Source organism: Pavona decussata, unplaced genomic scaffold, assembly GCF_977016875.1.
Source record: "Pavona decussata unplaced genomic scaffold, jaPavDecu1.1 SCAFFOLD_48, whole genome shotgun sequence".
Lineage (NCBI taxonomy): Eukaryota > Metazoa > Cnidaria > Anthozoa > Scleractinia > Agariciidae > Pavona > Pavona decussata.
This window is the reverse complement of record NW_028145470.1, coordinates 317,202-337,158: the sequence shown is the minus strand read 5'-3', so window position 1 is coordinate 337,158 and position 19,957 is coordinate 317,202. Positions and strand designations below refer to the sequence as shown.

The 19,957-nt window shown below is 37.3% G+C and overlaps 1 long non-coding RNA gene across 1 annotated transcript; it reads left to right on the top strand.

Annotated features, from left to right (window-relative positions):
* Positions 1-8,874: 8,874 nt before the first annotated feature.
* On the top strand, positions 8,875-19,919 carry LOC146481628 (uncharacterized). The gene is made up of 5 exons (XR_014864259.1): positions 8,875-8,952; positions 9,055-9,233; positions 15,533-15,615; positions 17,026-17,092; positions 18,108-19,919. It is a non-coding gene; the product is annotated as an uncharacterized LOC146481628 (long non-coding RNA).
* Positions 19,920-19,957: the final 38 nt, after the last annotated feature.

The window sequence follows — 19,957 nt, the reverse complement described above, 5'->3', positions numbered from 1 at the left end:
CGTTTCTCATAATTTTATTCTCCGTATTTGTTTTTGTTCGATTACCGCGTTTCTCATAATTTCGTTCTCCGTATTTGTTTCTGTTCGGTTACCGCGTTTTTCATAATTTCATTCCCCGTATTTGTTTCTGTTTGGTTACCGCATTTCTCATAATTTCATTCTCCGTATTTGTTTCTGTTTGATTGCCGCATTTCTCATAATTTCATTCCCCGTATTTGTTTCTGTTCGGTTGCTGCGTTTCTCATAATTTTATTCTCCGTATTTGTTTCTGTTTGCTTGGCGCGTTTCTCATAATTTGCATCTGCGTATATGTCTCTGCTCGGTTGCCGCATTTCTCATAATTTCATTCTCCGTATTTGTTTCTGTTTGGTTGGCGCGTTTCTCATAATTTCCATCTGCCTATATGTCTCTGCTCGGTTGCCGCGTTTCTCATAATTTCATTTTCCATATTTGTTTCTGTTCGGTTGCCGGGTTTGTCATAATTTCATTCTCCATATTTGTTTCTGTTCGGTTGCCGCGTTTCTCATAATTTCATTTTCCATATTTGTTTCTGTTCGGTTACCACGTTTCTCATAATTTCAATTTCCATATTTGTTTCTGTTCGGTTGCAGCGTTTGTCATAATTTCATTCTCCATATTTGTTTCTGTTCGGTTGCCGCGTTTCTCATAATTTCATTTTCCATATTTGTTTCTGTTCGGTTGCCGGGTTTGTCATAATTTCATTCTCCATATTTGTTTCTGTTCGGTTGCCGCGTTTCTCATAATTTCATTTTCCATATTTGTTTCTGTTCGGTTACCACGTTTCTCATAATTTCAATTTCCATATTTGTTTCTGTTCGGTTGCAGCGTTTGTCATAATTTCATTCTCCATATTTGTTTCTGTTCGGTTGCCGCGTTTCTCATAATTTCATTTTCCATATTTGTTTCTGTTCGGTTACCGCGTTTCTCATAATTTTATTCTCCTTATTTATTTTTGTTCGGTTACCGCGTTTCTCATAATTTCATTCTCCATTTTAGTTTCTGTTCGGTTACCGCGTTTCTCATAATTTCATTCTCTATATTTGTTTCTCTTCGGTTGCCGCCTTTCTCATAATTTTATTCTCCGTATTTGTTTCTGTTTGGTTGCCGCGTTTCTCATAATTTCATTCTCCATATTTGTTTCTGTTCGGTTGCCGCGTTTCTCATAATTTCATTCTCCGTATTTGTTTCTGTTTCTATTTATTTGGTTCTGTTTCTCGTAGCTTCCCTTCCCTATGGAAGTTTGGAAAGGTATCTGCTCTCTTCAAAAAAGGCGATCGCTGTGACCCAAACAACTACAGGCCAATAACTGTGCTACCTACGTTAAGCAAGATTCTGGAGAAGGCAGTACATAACCAACTCTACTATTTTCTCAATGAAAACAAGATCATTACCCCCAAGCAATTTGGTTTTCGACCTAAGCTATCAACTAATACAGCTTTGACACACTTTACAGATAACATACTTCTGAACATGGACTCTGGTCGTCTTACAGGAGCTGTTTCCTTGGATCTCTCGAAAGCGTTTGACACAGTTGACCACAACCTTTTACTTCATAAGCTTAAATCGGTCGGACTCTCAGATGACACTCTAAATTGGTTCCAGTCATATCTCACGAACAGGAAACAAAGGACGTCTGTCGGAGATGCACTCTCTGTTGCTGCGCCAATAACTGTTGGGGTCCCTCAAGGAAGTATATTAGGACCCCTTCTTTTTCTTATTTACGTAAATGATTTACCATCATGTCAGCTTGCCAGTGAAATTATTCTTTACGCTGATGACACTGTGATTTATTACTCATCGACTAATCTCTCTGACCTTGAAAGTAAGTGAAATTCAGATTTGGCTACAATTTCCAACTGGTTTTCGAGTAATCTGTTGACCTTAAATATCTCTAAATGTAATTTCGTTATTTTTGGTCACTCACGGAAGCTTAAACTAGTTAGTGACGTCTCTCTTAAGGTAAATTCCTCTGCTATTGATAGGTCTGGCTCGTTTAAGTACTTGGGAGTGGTTATTAACCAAACTATGTCTTGGTCCGAGCACATTGACACTATCAGTACAAAGATCAATCAAAGGATTGGAATGATAAAAAGAATACGACATCTTCTGCCTCTACATACTAAGCTAACACTATACAATTGCTTAATCATCCCACTGTTTGACTATGGAGATACAGTGTGGGGTGATAAAAATAACAACACGCTTATGGGTCAGCTGCAAGTTCTTCAAAACAAGGCAGCCAAGGTCGTGCTTAATTTACCACCAAGAAGTTCATCAACCGAGGCACTAGATCGTCTGGACCTGAAGCCCCTCTTAAATAGACGACACTTCCATCGCTGTATTATGATGCAAAAATATCTGTTGGGGGAAATTGATTTTAAATTTGACGTCAGACGCAATAGTAGTTTTCATTCTTATCTAACTCGTAGAAGTAATGATTTACACCTTCCTCGCGTGCGTACCAATTGCGGCAAGCAGACTTTTATTTATCAAGCCTCTAAGGACTGGAACAGCTTAGACAATGACTTTAAAAACATCAAATCATTGTCCCTTTTTAAGGCAAAGCTTAAAAGTTTGTGAATGATGATTTTTTACCTATTTTTAAATTCGTTTAACCTTGTGAAATAATTTTTAGGTAATTTTATTTTTTATTTCATTTTTAATTTGCAGGGCCCCACTGAAAACCGCCAAGGCGAGTGGGCTCCCTGGATAAATATTATTATTATTATTATTATTATTATTATTATTATTATTATTATCATTATCATTATTATTATTATTATTATTATTATTATTATTATTATTATTATTATTATTATTATTATTATTATTCTGTTGCCGCGTTTCTCATAATTTCATTCTCCGTATTTGTCTCTGTTCGGTTGCCGCGTTTCTCATAATTTCATTCTCCGTATTTGTTTCTGTTCGGTTACTGCGATTCTCATAATTTCATTCTCCGTATTTGTCTCTGTTCGGTTGCCGCGTTTCTCATAATTTCATTCTCCGTATTTGTTTCTGTTTGGTTGCCGTGTTTTTCATAATTTCATTCTCCGTATTTGTTTCTGTTTGGTTACCGCGTTTCTCATAATTTCATTCTCCGTATTTGTTTCTGTTCGGTTGCCGCGTTTCTCATAATTTCATTTTCCATATTTGTTTCTGTTCGGTTACAACGTTTCTCATAATTTCATTCTCCATATTTATTTCTGTTCGGTTGCCGCGTTTCTCATAATTTCATTCTCCATTTTAGTTTCTGTTCGGTTACCGCGTTTCTCATAACTTCATTCTCTATATTTGTTTCTCTTCGGTTGCCGTGTTTCTCATAATTTCATTCTCCGTATTTGTTTCTGTTCGGTTCCTGCGTTTCTCATAATTTCATTCGCTGTATTTGTTTCTGCTCGGTTGCCGCGTTTCTCATAATTTTATTCTCCGTATTTGTTTCTGTTCGGTTGCCGCCTTTCTCATAATTTTATTCTCCATATTTGTTTCTGTTCGGTTGCCGCGTTTCTCATAATTTCATTCTCCGTATTTGTTTCTGTTCGGTTGCTGCGTTTCTCATAATTTCATTCTCCGTATTTGTTTCTGTTCGGTTGCCGTGTTTCTCATAGTTTCATTCTCTGTATTTGTTTCTGTTTCGTTACCACGTTTCTTATAATTTCATTCTCCGTATTTGTTTCTGTTCGGTTTCCGCGTTTCTCATAATTTCATTCTCCGTATTTGTTTCTGTTCCGTTACCGCGTTTCTCATAATTTCATTTTCCGTATTTGTTTCTGTTCGGTTGCCGCGTTTCTCATAATTTCATTCTCCGTATTTGTTTCTGTTCGGTTGCCGTGTTTCTCATAATTTCATTCTCCGTATTTATTTCTGTTCGGTTACCGCGTTTCTCATAATTTCATTCTCCGTATTTGTTTCTGTTCGGTTACCGCGTTTCTCATAATTTCATTCTCCGTATTTGTTTCTGTTCGTTTTCCGCGTTTCTCATAATTTCATTCTCCGTATTTGTTTCTGTTTGGTTACCGCGTTTCTCATAATTTCATTCTCCGTATTTGTTTCTGTTTGGTTACCGCGTTTCTCATAATTTCATTCTCCGTATTTGTTTCTGTTTGGTTACCGCGTTTCTCATAATTTCATTCTCCGTATTTGTTTCTGTTTGGTTTCCGCGTTTCTCATAATTTCATTCTCCGTATTGGTCTCTGTTCGGTTGCTGAGTTTCTCATAATTTCATTCTCCGTTATTATTTTTTGTTCAGTTGCCGCGTTTCTCATAATTTCATTCTCCGTATTTGTTTTTGTTCGGTTACCACGTTTCTCATAATTTCAATCTCCGTATTTGTCTTTGCTCGGTTGCCGCGTTTCCCATAATTTCATTATTCGTATTTGTTTCTGTTTGGTTACCGCTCTTCTCATAACTTCATTCTCCGTTTTTGTTTCTGTTCGGTTGCCGTGTTTTTCATAATTTCATTCTCGGTATTTGTTTCTGTTTGGTTACCGCGTTTCTCATAATTTCATTCTCCGTATTTGTTTTTGTTTGGTTACCTCGTTTCTCATAATTTCATTCTCCGTATTTGTTTCTATTCGGCTGCCGCGTTTCTCATAATTTCATTCTCCGTATTTGTTTCTGTTCGGTTGCCGCGTTTCTCATAATTTCATTCTCCGTATTTATTGCTGTTCAGTTGTCGCGTTTCTCATAATTTCATTCTCCGTATTGGTCTCCGTTCGGTTGCCGCGTTTCTCATAATTTCATTCTCCGTATTTGTTTCTGTTTGGTTGCCGAGTTTCTTAAAATTTCATTCTCCGTTTTTGTTTTTTTTCGGTTGCTGCGTTTCTCATAATTTCATTCTCGGTATTTGTTTCTGTTCGGTTGCCGCTTTTCTCATAACTTCATCCTCCGTATTTGTTTCTGTTCGGTTGCTGCGTTTCTCATAATTTCATTCTCTGTATTTGTTTCTGTTCGTTTACCGCGTTTCTCATAATTTCATTCTCCGTATTTGTTTCTGTTCGGTTACCGCGTTTCTCATAATTTCATTCTCCCTATTTGTTTCTGTTCGGTTGCCGCGTTTCTCATAATTTCATTCTCCGTATTTATTTCTGTTCGGTTACCGCGTTTCTCATAATTTTATTCTCCGTATTTGTTTCTCTTTGGTTGCTGCGTTTGTCATAATTTCATACTCCGTATTTGTTTCTGTTCGGTTACCGCGTTTCTCATAATTTCATTCCCTGTATTTGTTTCTGTTCGGTTGCCGTGTTTCTCATAATTTCATTCTCTGTATTTGTTTCTGTTTGGTTACCGCTTTTCTCATAATTTCATTCTCCGTTGTTGTTTCTGTTTGGTTGCCGTGTTTTTCATAATTTTATTCTCGGTATTTGTTTCTGTTTGGTTACCGCGTTTCTCATAATTTCATTCTCCGTATTTGTTTCTGTTCGGTTGCCGTGTTTCTCATAATTTCGTTCTCCGTATTTGTTTCTGTTTGGTTACTGCGTTTCTCATAACTTCATTCTCCGTATTTTTTTCTGTTCGGTTGCCGCGTTTCTCATAATTTCATTCTCCGTATCTGTTTCTGTTTGGTTGCCGCGTTTCTCATAATTTCATTCTCCGTATTTGTTTCTTTTCGGTTGCCGCGTTTCTCATAATTTCATTCTCCGTATTTGTTTCTGTTCGGTTGCCGCGTTTGTCATAATTTCATTCTTTGTATTTTTTTTTTGTTTGGTTTCTGCGTTTCTCATAATTTCATTCTCCGTTTTTGTCTATGTTCGGTCCTTGACGTTACCATAGTTTTAGTGTCGTTATTTTTCTCTGCGTGATCCCGTCCTTTCTCATATTCAGTTACTCTCGTTATTGGTGTACGCTTGTCTCCAGCGTTTCTCGTTTTTTCACTTTTTCCAGTTCCGTAGTTTTCTCCCCTGTTTGTTTGCGCGCCGCTTAATTTTACTCACTTTATTTTCCTTCGCTCGGCTCCCGCGCTCCCCATTATAACGTTCCTTATTTGTCTCCGCAGGAGCGCTAAAGAGGCCTCGGCGGTTGAGATTGTTAAGGTTTATTTTAGGTTTTTTCATTACTCTTGATTGAAAGTTGTCCTTCCTTCTTTTTTCTTTTCTGCCGTTTGTACTTCATTCAAGGAGCTCTCTTTCAGCATTAATGGAGAGTCCTTGAACTGCTTCACCGACTGATGGCTTTAGCCAAGACCCACCTCAATCACCCTCACAAAAACGTGCGCGTTCGACTGGGTAGGGGTAATTTTTCATTTAGTTCCTTTGGCTGAAAGTTTACATTCACAGATACCCAGAGTAGTTATGCGTTCGGAAGGCATGAAATACCCTCCATAGTCTGGTGCGAAAAAAGTGTTTCTTATAGAGATATTTAGCATCGCCTAAAACTGAATTCATGCTAATTGGCTCCAGACAAAAATTGAGTACTTTGGCGAACCCACTTGAGCTCTCGATTAATAATGTTCCGATAGAACACGTTTCCTCTGTCAAATCGCTTGGAATATTTATTGATGAAAATCTACGGTGGCAAACACACATTGATAAATTATCTAAAAAGATCGCTTCCGGAATAGGAGCAATAAAAAGAATTAGACCTTTTGTCCCTCCACCTACCCTTCATTATATATACAACGCACTAATTCAATCTCATTTCGATTATTGCAATCTTGTCTGGGGTAATTGTGGTAAAACATTATTTGACAGGCTACAGAAGCTTCAGAACCGTGCCGCTCGCGTTTTAACCTTCTCTAGCTATGATGCTGATGCTAACCGTTTAATTAGACAACTCGATTGGAAAGACTTGAGCACTCAATTTCAAATACAGAAATCCATAATGGTATACAAGTCTTTAAATGGTCTTGTTCCTGAATATTTATCATCTAAATTTGTTAAACGAAATGAAACGCGTTACTCCCTGAGGGACTCTGTTAACAAACTATTTGTCCCGTTTCCGCGAACTAATTTCATGAAAAACAGCTTTTCTTATAGCGGAGTAGTTCTCTGGAACAGCCTACCCAGTCATGTGAGAGAAGCTGAATCTCTTAGTCAATTTAAAAGATTAGTTAATGTTCATTTTTAATGTTACACACGGCATTCATGAAAAACAGGTTTTAGTTAGATTAGTTGTAATCAGGTTTTGAATTTTGTTTAGGATAGTTAGGTTATTTCTAATTTTTATACTCCTGATGGATTTTACCGTGTTTAAATAAAGATTTATTTATTTTTTATTATTTATTAAACGCGAACGGAAAAAATGACCACGTGACCACGATTTTCCCGTTATTTCTGCGGTTGCCGGCTGCCGTTTCTACGTGACAACAGGCTATTTCGTTCATCTACGTGAGAACTACGTAAGTATTTCTTCCTTTTTTCTTCTACACAGAAGCGGTTAATTGTTGAAAGCAATTACCCCCAAAATTTTTCTGTCAAGTCATACTAGAGCAAACTAAGTTTCATAACTAGAAATCCTTCATAACTCACTCCTTACCGCACTGACTTTGACTTTTCTTACCGCACTGACTTTTATTGCAGTGTTTTTGAAAAACTGAATCAGAAAACACTTAACTAAATGACAGAGCTTTACTTTGGACATGTTTCTCTCCGGTAAAGAATAATTGCTAAAAAGTAACGACCGGGTATACAGGTGCAATAATTCAGCCAGATTTTGCGGGTTTTTTGACCTGAATATTGTTGGTAGCAGTCTTTTCACAGCCACTCTGTTGTGTGTAAGCACTCAGGGCTCGGTTGTTGTAAAGCAAATTAACCCCAATCCCCTATTAAATATTAACCGAGGTTTTGATGTCGCTTATTAAAGATATTTTTCAAGGTTAATTTTAAGTTAAGGGTAAAAGAAAGTTTAATGTCAAAATTAGGGAACAAAATGAAAAATGTTTTTGAAGAATCTTTATTGACCATTAATTAAACTCCAATTAAAGTTCACGTTAGCCCAGGAATAGTGCAACCTTTTAAAATCAACCTTTGAACAAAAGGGCTCTGTTTTACTTTGCTAACCTTGAGATGCGTTAACATCTCACTCCTCCAGAAAGAGGGATTAGAGATTATCGCTGTCTTTGTGCCACCGAAACAATCTTGCGATTTAAAGGTTCTGTATCGAAAATGGATTCTTCCTTGTTAGGAGGGAAAAGATAGGGAAACATCTGCAACGTGAGAAGTGGGAGAAACTGAAAGGGTTTAACATAATATTTTGCGTCAAATGTTGTAAAATTGAGCGAAAAACGGAGTGAGAATCGGAAACAGACTCGTTAGTTGCTACATTTGATAGCATTGATTATGGAAAGCCCCAACTCTGCGTCTACGCGCGGGTCCTTATTCCACGAGCGCGGGTTGGAGGTGGAGTGATACTAGCGCCGAGTTGGATATTCAACAAGCGTGAGTGGAATAATTGCTTCATTAAAAACATCCGATCCAAGTTTGTACCGAGCCTATCAGATTATGGTACTGTAAGTATATGTTGCGAAAGACAACTCTCTCCTTCACAGAGGTTCCTTCATAAAACTCTCGAATTCTTCCATTGCCTCCGACATTCTTGACCGGCTGGAGATCATCAGCGCCGAGCTGATGCTCGCCGTATTATGCTGTTCAAGATCTATCACGTCTTTATTTAAGTCGACTTTAGAAATTACCCAAGACGAGTAATGCGCAGAACCAAACGTAGACAAGGGTTATTTCTATAAAACCCCTCACAAACATTTTCAACAAACAAAAAGGAAGAAAAAGGAAGAACAACTGACATATCAACCCAGACAGTAACCAGTGAGTATCGACTACTCAGTAAATCTGTAAAGCATCGATTACGTGTACTTTGGTATCGCATTGGCTACTCCCACTCCGCTCCCAATGCACGATGGGATTGAAATCTGGCGTCTGGTTCAATTTTTGAGCGCGAAAGCTGTGGACAAAGCTTCCTCGAAAAAACGTTACAAAACAGGCAAGTTTTTGTCAAAATCTTCCTAAAAGGCCTCTGTTATGTTCTATTTATTTTAATGTACTGGTTTTTAATATGAGCGATCATTTTTTGTTCACTTTAAAGGCTTTATGAGCTCCCTGAAGCACCACGTGCGAATCAGCTCATAATCAATATGGCCGCTTGTCATTCACGAAATGGACTGTTTGGCTGCTCCATGGACAGAAATCTTTCTCCTGTATTGGCTTTATAGGAGTAGCTGTCTAACAAAACATGAGCTCATATAAGGAACGGAGAGTTGGCTGGTAAGTAACTAAGAGTTTAGAATTTCCCATGTTCGACATAAATTAAGCTAAACGATTCAACATTGTTGTACAACGTAAACATTGTCTGCCTGAGCTTCATTTTATCTTTAACATCACTCAAATATTCATCCAACAAAGAAATGTTGGTCAAAAATCATGCCAAATCATGTAATACGGTATGTTAAACGTTCCAACATTGTTGAACCAACAAATGAATTTTAAAATGTTTTACAACAAATTATGTTAGAATGTTTAGCCGTGGTCTAAACTTATTTTAGAATTTATTGATTCAAACTAGGGCTAATGTGTAAACCTGAAACTGACTTGGGCCCAGTGCATATGCAATTCCTTTCATGTGCTAATACAATTAAGTCTGGCTTTGCGGCAGTTTTATTTTACAGGTCATTGGTCACAACTGCATGTCACTGTGACAATGAATGTATATAAACAAGCCTAGCCCTAAACTCCATGCTAAAAAAATATATTTCAAGCCTAGGGCACGCTAACTGTTACTTGTGGTTATACAGTACAAGTACAACAGTGACTTGTACTTGTAACCTGTGGAATGTGACCTGTAAAAGAGACCTGTCCTAGATTTGGTGTGACAAAAAGATTCAGACAGCTTATCACATGCCATAAAGGTCAACTTTTTGCATGACCTTTGGTACCTGGGGACCCAGCTGCAATTGGCAGAGTTTTCCATTTGATACTTTTTTACTTATTATATTGTTGTCACTTCTATTTTCTTATATTTTCACTTGTGCCGGTGCAGCAACGAGTCAAGGTTTCTGCTCCGATTTTCCTTTTTTTGTTTTGACGTACGGTTTGTGTATGGCCACATTATAGGTATTATCTGGGTACAAGGGGTATATCTGGGCACGCTTTGCACTTCGTGATTCACCATTGTTTTGCATGGAGAAGCATGACACATTTTGGGTTCTTTTCAATCATTGCTGTTTGACATATGTGTTTGCCCTCAATCCATGTACATAATAGTGGCATGAACTTTGTCCTTATGTATTGAACATAAATGAAGAAACAAACTACAAAGTCAAGCGAGAGACACTGTGGCTTTCACTGCTAACTATAATTTCTTCGCTGAAGCATAAATGCTTTGTGCTGGACTAGTTCTGCTGAGGAAGAACATTGCCTACTTATCACTACAGAAAGTGTCAATTTAAGCTCATAAAATCTAAGCGTATTCGATTGGACTTAAAATAAAAAGAAACATATATACACTCACATCATTACATTTCACTGCATTTATAACCATCAGTTATAACATGAATTTCATTTCAATGATGCAAGTAAACAAAGCACAATTACATGTATTGCTGAAAGCTCCTTGTCTCTGTATCATGCTTTTGAAAACTCTATGGATGAAAATTGTTTAAAGAAGAAACAAAATACTTGAAAATGTCTGTTCAAAACACCAACTTAAATTGAATAAATTCGCAAATTACCAAAATAAAGTAGCAATAATTTTAAATTATATATAACAAATCCTGCCTTTGACATGTTTTTGTTTACAAGCTGTCTGTTGACTGTTGGGTTTTCAGATGTGCGCGTCTTTTAACCTTACGCATTCTTCGGTTTTATTCTGTCAGCCGAGAGGTAAAGGTGACTGTTGTTTTGCCTTAAGAATATAAATTCTTGATGTTTTTGAAATTTTTTAGATCAATGATATATATGCTTCCTGGAGAACAAAATAGATAAGCATAAAGTTAAAAAAAATAATAACTCAACTAAATAATTTGCCTGTCGCGCAAAATTATGCAGACAACGAACTTTCTTATTTTAGTATTTTATTGGTCCTAAAGAAAGTCAAAATAATGCTTGTTTAGACTCAAAATCTATGTTTCCATCCTTGACCAAAAAAAAGCACTTAATGTCGTTGTTCCGGATAATGTATAACTAACTTTGTAGAGACTACATTTGCTTGGCTGATTTAAGATCAAACTATGACTAAAAGCGCGACAATCACACCTTTTGGCGTAATGGGGGGACACCGCCCAGTGATTGGCACGACAGGCAACTTCGCTTGCATGACCATTTCAAGGCCTCACTTCTTGGCACTACGAGCTGCAACCTAGGACCACACACTGCCATCCTTGACCAAAAAAAGCATTGCAATTCACTGTTGCACTCTAAGAATGACAACATATCATATGAAAAATCACATGATTGCTGCTGATGTCCAGTTTTTATACCGCTGCTCAAGACAATCTAGTTAATTTGAATTTTTGAATCTGTCAGAGTTTGTCACCCTATAAGTAATCACCTATATTTATACGACACAAGTATAGGCTAATTCACATAGGCTCTTGTTGACATTGATTTTGTTTTCTTTCACAATGAGAGAAACATTTGCTTCAAAACAATAAAAGCACACATTGGCCATGCGCTGTTTTTGAAGGTTGTAGTTGAATATGCGATTAAATGAGGGGAATTTCTGAGAAACCTAGTTTGTGACAAGTCAGACGGAGATAAGGCATTACATGTTTTGTGACACTTGAGTAATACAGGTTAAACAAACCATTTTTAGCAGAAGACAGTATACCATTTTAGTCTTCTTCTTAAAAGATACTTGCTAAAAATTTCACCAAAATTTCGCTACTACAGTACTGGCCCCAGGAATAGCAGCATTGCACGCACATATCGTGTGTAAATCCGCTGTGTTGCACGCAATTTACACGCAAATTACATGCACATAACATGTGAGTTAAAAAATTACACACTAATGCGTGTAAATAATTACACGCAAATTCTACACAGTGCATGTTATATTTAAATAAACCCAGTGTTACGTGTAAAAGAGACGGAAGGCCAAGCATTCACTGTTGTACATCAGTTACTTGCTGGGATTTGTGGTCTTGTCTCAAACAAAATATTTCATGTTGAAACCGCTATTGCATATGGTTTCCAGGGAATTGTAACATTTTCAGCTTTTACATTCCAACTTTTCATGAAAAGTCTCCACTTTAGTTGAATTTTTAAAGTTAGGTTTTATTAATTAATTGACTGTTTTTGTTCACAAATTTCCCGGCAAATCTGTCTCTAGAATGCTCCGCACAATAAGCATGGTCTGCTGGATGATGTTTCTGCTTCTGCTTACGTTTCACTTTGATTTTGTGTACCGGTTGAATTGCAAAATTTGAAAGTTGTCAAAGGTTCAAGCACAGTGATAAATCTGATGTTAGAAAAGTGCACATTTCGTAAAAAGATATTTCTCTTCCATTCTGAATTTCAATTCACTTCACGCAGTATGTGATGATGTTAATCTTGTAACTGGAAATTTTTGTTTCTCCTTCGCAAATTTTCTCGGTCCAGTTGTTCAAAGCCCAATTAAACTAATACTGGGTTAACGTGAATTTTTATTCAAGTTTAATTGCTAATCAACAAAGGCTCTCCAAAAAGATTTTTGTTCCTCAGCTTTCACTTGTACTTTTCTTTACCACTAGTTTAAAATTAGCTTTTAAAAACATTTTAAACACGCCGGATGAAAAGCGCGGATAATTTTTAATCATGGATAATACATGTATAAGCCTAAATCGGCTTTTGAAAAAGACCGGGCCCTGGGTTGTGTTTACAGGTCATAAACTCAATCTATTGAAATGAAATTTGCCTCCGCAACAAAAAAAAAATGTTCGTAATAATCGGATATTTCAGTCAAAAGTCATGCTCTAACTTCAGGAGATATTTTTAGCAGCCACCAGACACTATGTAAAGCTGACCAATAAAGAAGCATTGGTTCCCACAAGTGCAAAACAAACATCAAAGTTGCTTGCAGTTGTTACAAGACCTTTGCCCCCTGTCATTTCTATCAATTTCTACCAAATTCTTTCCAGTGCATCTACACTGGTTATTTTCCAATACAACCTGCCCCTCATACTTGAGGATTATTGGTTTGGGAAGTCAGCAGATGTTGATACATAAACTATTGATATATAAAATAACTAATTTGTACATGTAGTTAAACTTATACAAAACATCACTTTTAGCCCCATTTACACTACAGAAAATTTTTGGCATGGTTCGAATAAAAATGGTACGCGTACCAAAAAATAGATCACTGATGTCCTGTTTACACAGTTGTTTTTTTTCTGCCGTGCTAAGCGGTGTAAGAAAATGTTTTGGTATGGGTAAAATGCTCAACATCTTGGGTAGCATTCGCAATTATTCCTTAGGGCACATTGTGGCCAATGGCTTATTTCATTCAAACATAGCGGACAAGAAGTATTTGGGGTGTCTACTTCTAAAAGGTCACACCTCTTGTTTCAGGGACGTCAAAAATCAGTCTCTTCCTGTTCTTTTCAGAATAATAGAAAGAAGCGAAGATACAAATTTAATGTTCATTGTAATAGCAGCGGTGCTGGCTTGTAACTGTCCTATCTAGTGACGATTTTGAAAGTTAACATGCAGTGGTCACTGGTTTGAGATGCTGGAAACAGTATTCACGGACAAGGAGTGTGTTCCTTTACTTCATTTTCTTTCCAAGAGTGACCGCGAAATTTTCTTGGCGACTTGCTTGTTGCAGGGCCCACAGAATTACTACACATGCTCCAACAAATGGTGCTGATCAAAGTGACAAAGGCTCGTCAGGAAAAATTGGTTTGGCACGGTCAATGGTGTTTTTGGGAATGCGTCCCATTTTCACCCATGCTCGCACTACCTTTTCAGAAGGACCAAGCACGGGTGAAATTTTGGTTTGGCAAAATCATTTACACTACAGAATCTACCCGAACTGAACCTCTTTTTTTTTTTTGTTACACATACCATTTTTGTCTGAGCCATGCCAAAATTTTTTTGTAGTGTATATGGGGCTTTTGGTGCCAAGTGTATCATGAAAAATTACTGTAGATCAGTTCTGAACTTTCTAATTTTCATTAGCATACCTAAGTGACCGACTATCGCGTAACGCACAATCTGATTGACTACACAGGTGCCGTCTATCGGTCGATAGACAGCACCTAGAGCTGTCAGTGAAAATGGCTTCCCCTTCGCGTTTTAGTGAAGTTTGTGAAGACGTACAAAACGTTTTGCAAAGTGCCATTCCAGAAAAAACAAAGAAGACTAAAAAGGATGGAATAAAGGTTTTTAAAGCTAAGTGAAGAACAATTTCCGAAAAAAATGCTTTATTTAATACGAACAACAAATTGCGCGTAAGCTTACTGAAGTTCGTAAGTTAACAAAACAAAGTTGTCAAAGAAAAGTAACAATTGAGGTTCTTGTTTTGTTTTAAATTGGTTTTCAACCCGAAAAGAAATTACAACACCCATTGATCAACTAACCAAAGTCGAATTAAACACGTGTTTGCAGAGATTTTATGTGTCAGTGAGACAAACAAATGGCGAACAATTTAAAGTTTCTTCACTTAAAGCCATCCGAGCGGCCATTGATAGATATTTGAAGCAAGCACCTATTAACCAGCCAGGGTCTATCGTCGGTGATTATGAATTTAAGAAGGCAAATGATACGCTAAATGCAGTCTGTAAAAATCTGATGAAATAGGGAAAAGTTCGTCCAGTAATGTTGTTCATAAAAAAACTCCCATCATAAGCAAGCAATTGCAAAAGCTTTTTGAAAGTGGTCAGCTGGGAAATGTAGATACAAAAGATCCTAAACAATTACAGCAAATCGCGTGGTTTTACACATACCTGTATTTCGGGAGGAGAGAAAGAGAAAACCGACGTAGTCTCACTCCAAAGATGTTTATCCTCCGCCAAACACCCCAGGGTAGACGATATTTTGAGCTGCGATGAGAGTTTCCGGGCGCGATTTTGTCGACAAAAAACCACAAACGCGGCGTAAATGACAACACCGACAAAGCAGACGGCAAAAGGTTTGTCAACTCCTTTCCAGAATTTGAAAATGGAAAGGACTTTGAAATTAAGCTTAGTTTGAGCTTAATTCATTTTTTCTTCTACGGTTTGCACGTTTCTGAGACTGCGCAATGTATGACGAGATCACTGTGTAGCTTTGTTTTAATTGATGAATGAACTTTGGTGAATGAACTTTGCAAATGCGCCGGTTTGTCAAAGCGCGCGCGATTTAGCATGCATCATTGCACGAATGTATCAAAATTCGTGAAATAAAAATATTTGTTTGCTTGATAGATCGATCACTGAGGTATGCTAAAACAATTAGACGGCTCGCTCTCGGTTTCTATCGCCTTTGATAGTTGGCTCGGGGCTTCGCCCCTCGCCAACTATCAGCCGATAGAAACCTCGAGCTTGCCGTCTAATTGTTAAATAGCTGACTAGTTATATTATAATTAAACACACTATATTTCTATGCAGGATTTAAGGAACCTTCAGATGCCAGAATCAAGCAAACAAGCAGAGCCTAAAATCATCTGAAACAGGATTATAAACAACTGCGAGTAAGGAAACTTATTTCAGTTACAGAGGTATTTGAGGAGATTGCCATGAAAAAACAGGGTTCAAGTAAGAGAAGGGGCTGAAATACTACATAGGCTCAAAACCTTCTTGGGGTTATAGTGCAACTTTTGTGTGGTCCATTACAGTGCAAGGACTTCAACCGGGGTCACCCAAGGTTTTTTAACCAATCAGAAGCAATTTGTTAACAAAGAATTTTGACTTTGTGGTTTTAAAAGCCAATCAGATTCATTCCTAAATTTAACTTAGCAGTGGGAACAGACGCAACAGATCCTATAAAAATACACGTTTCCTGGTATCCTGAAGCGACCACAACCAAACCGCGGGATTTACTGACTGGTCAAAATTAATAAACAATTTGAAAACCAGAAATGGCCTTTGTTCCATCCGAACAAATGCTGTGAGTGAAAGAATAGAAAATTCCATAGTGCAATAAATCTTCCTTTGGTGTTAAACACTGAATTTACCTACAGCCAAACACAACACCTCATGCATTTCTATCTCTAGCTGCAAAATGTAAACGTTCAATTAACTTTAAAGATCCAAGGCAATTCCGTGGGTAAAAGCCTAAGGGTAAAATAGGAAACTAAAACTTCGCAATAACTTCCATTTTGGCCCAGTGTGAGTGATAAGATTGATTCACAGGCCGGGAACAAAAAACACTGAAAATTTGCTTGAGAGTCTACTGGGCCTTACTGAGTACCTTAACGCTTGACACTTTTCTGTAATTTACATTCACTTGAATACAGCCAAGATAGCAACTTTAGAAAGATTGGAAACTTCTTCTAATGTTATTAAATGTTGACAGAAGCTGTCATTTGAACATAGAAAAGAATTACCATTCTGAAAAGACTGGCAAGATTTAGGTCACGTGCTAGGCAACCAAAATAGTTTATATATATCAAGTTTCATTCGGCAAGAACACGACACAAGGGAAACAAAATACAGAGGTTCTGGGAAGAAAATATGGATGCTTCTTTTGTTGATTGGCAACCACATAAAACCACCTGAAGAACATACACTTCCACCTTTGCGTTGCTTCACGTATCAAAAGGAATCAGAGTGCGTGTGTAATTTAATTGGTTTGCGTGTTAAGCATATAACTTTATACATGTAGATAATTCATTCCCGCAATGCGGCATGGTGTCCACATAGTGTAGTTTGATGCAAGCACTGCTTTACTGTTACCACTATTCACTTCTACATTCACAAGTTGGCTCACAGGAGCCTTTGATTCTATGTTACAAGAACCAGGTTTAGCTTTTATTTTGGTCTGACTACTCACGACTTGACCTTTACCTCTGAAAGAGAGTAACAAGAACCATGTGCTTCAGATCTGTCCCTTACTACTTCACTTCCAGATCCTGATCCTCTATTTAACTCTTTCTCTCCAGGTAAATTTCAGACGAGGGATGAGAAGTCATGAAAGACGCCTCAACCTAGAAATTACTGTCTAAAGAGGTGAGTTGGTTATTTATAGTAGATAAATTTATAACTACTCTTTGGTGAGTCATTATTGGTGTGTTTAAGCAAAATCACTTAGTTTGTATTCAATTGGCCCTATTTCAGAATGGGAATACATACAATGATTTCTAGAAATCCCCCATAAGAATTACTGAAATACAGAGCAGTGTTTAACAACTGCATTGCTAAGTGGAGGTTGGGTGCCTGTGATACCCAGGAGCCTCCACTATTGGCAGCCAGCTTCTAGATGGAGACCGCTCCCATGGCTGGGATATGCTGGCAAACCAGCCATCAGCCCCCATGCGGCAGGGAAGAAAGCAGGCACCTGTCACACTGAGAACATCAGTGGAAAAGGGGAGGGAAGAAACCGCTTATAAACTGAGTCACGATGTTTGTGATACGCCCACGCTGAATAAAGCACGCTAAAAAGCTGCCGAACACACCAAAATGGCTTAACGCTAAATGCACTAGACCACGCTAAGATGCATACTGGTCCTAGAGCATGATGGGTCTTGGTACACGGGCATCTCGCAAATGCTGCTGGCCAAAAGGATGGAACAGGCGCTCCTTGTTGTTAACTCTGTTAAATTGCATTTAACTGCATTCAAATTATCGTGTATCAGCAAAAGTTTGGAAATTCCCAAATTCACTTAAAAAGAGAAATCTAACAGCCATCCCCCTTATTCTTATTCCAGAATATGGACAATTAAATAGCCACCATTGTAGCTTAATGTGCGTCCGATTGGCCCTATTCCAGAATAAGAATATTTTTTTTACATACAAGGTTGTTACCTTTAATCCAAAATGTGTTCAATTGAATGCGATCTTACACTAGCAACACAAAATAACCAAATTATAGATCCGACATACATCGTAGACAGGGCATGTAAAACTGAGACACTCTTAAATTGCTGACCCTACACATCTCAAAACAGTTTAACTTTTCACTACAATGCTGTCTTTGTCTTACTACATTTAGTGATTGATATATTTTTGTTCTCTGTCTATAAAGGATCCAAGGAACTTTCAGATGTCAGATTCAAACAAGCAGCAAAGATGATCTCTGTAACTGGGCAAGCAAGCAAGTAGAGGTAGAGAAACTTATTTTACTTTAAGAAGCGCAATAAGACTATTGTATTTACTCACAGTTATGCCATACGAATTTTTGAACAAAATATAATACAAGTTTTAAAGGTTAAAACGAATGCAGCTTAGATGCGAGCAAATCTGTATATTTTGATTTTCTTACAAAATTAATAGTCCAGCATTTACATGTATGCTGCAGTTAAAATGTGGGCACAGCGTGTGACAGTTGGGATGTGGATGCAGCTTAGGATAACCACAGGAAAATGGCCTAGACGTGTGAGTAAATGCGGTAGTTTATGATCCAGTTTCGTTTCTTTTTTATAAGCAACCAAACAACTACGACAAAGTTTTTGTTTTCAAGATACAGTGCAATCACAGATATAAAGAAGCCAGTAAAGAATATAATTTTTCGGGAGAGAATATGGAAAGCAGAAATTGCGCATCCAAAAAGTTAGAACTAATAAACAGCACCATATTTCATAATTATGAAAGGTCACAGGATTTTGTGATTAAACTATGAGGCATTTTGTTTTCTCTTTTCTAAAGAATGCCTTACCCTTTTCTGCAGTGATTTTTATGATTAAACAAGATTGAGAAACAGGTGATTATGCATAGAAATCTTAGACTTATTGTCTATTTTTCATTAAGAGTTTTGAGGAAGGGGTGCTATTTCTCAGTGTACTTGATGTTAGCTTTCTAACAGAGGCTGTCATTTTTAAATAAGAGTCTCCTGTAGCTCTCTTTGAACATGGTACTCTCTGGTAGCTTAGTGGTAGAGCATCAGAGCTAGTAATGGGAAGTTCTTAGGTTTGACTCCTAAGGAGCACAGCTCAGATCAATTGCCTTTTTTCGATTATGCCTGTGTCACTCACTGAATCATTCTCTCAGTATTCTTATTATAGCTTCACAATAGCTCCAAGTATTGCAAAGTAGAAGTCATGGACTATTATGATTGTCTTCAAATTCGGTCTAATGTTGCCTGTTTCTCAGCTTTAATTGGAGATTCTGATGTTGAGGAATTTCCATATTTACCCAAAACAAGAAATCTAGAGGCTATTCCGGTCCGTTTATCCTCATCCCAGAATATGGCCAAATCCAGCACAACCTTAAAGTTAAAACAATTTCTCTTTGCTAATCCTCGATAGAATTGAATTTAGTGCATTTTGAATAAATATTGAGTTAGAGGAATGCTGCCTCATTTTCAACATTTTAAGGCTAAAAATTATTTTTTAGTGCAGATTTAACCACACACCATTTTGCATTCTATTCATGTTGAGAAATGCATAATTCTCTGTGAAAGTAGTATTCAGAATTTGTAAACGGCTTGTACCATTTCAAGTAGTAATTTGTCAGACTTTCAACTGATGATGGAGAACAATTATTTATCAGTAAAAATATGCACATGTACATGTATATGGTGAACAGGACATTTGCGTGTTTTCAGTTAGGCTGGTTTTACTGAATGTTTTTTTAAGTGGTTTGTTAGGATGGAAAACGTATTTCTTGAAGGTTGACTCGAAGGAGCTTAGATTTAAAATGTCTTACTCACAGTCTGTTTAAGTTTCATTACATCTCACAGTTTCATAGTTTTCAGTAAGGATTCTAACAAGTGTTGTCTTATCAAAAATCAAAGAGCTTTCTGTCCGTTTTCAAGGACAATTTTTATTGCTGTTCAATTAAACGCTTTCTGTTGAATGTTCAAGACTGTGTGGAAAACGAAGTTCAAAAATGACTTAGATCTATCTTACTAAAACTATATGTATTTGCAGGCCGCAT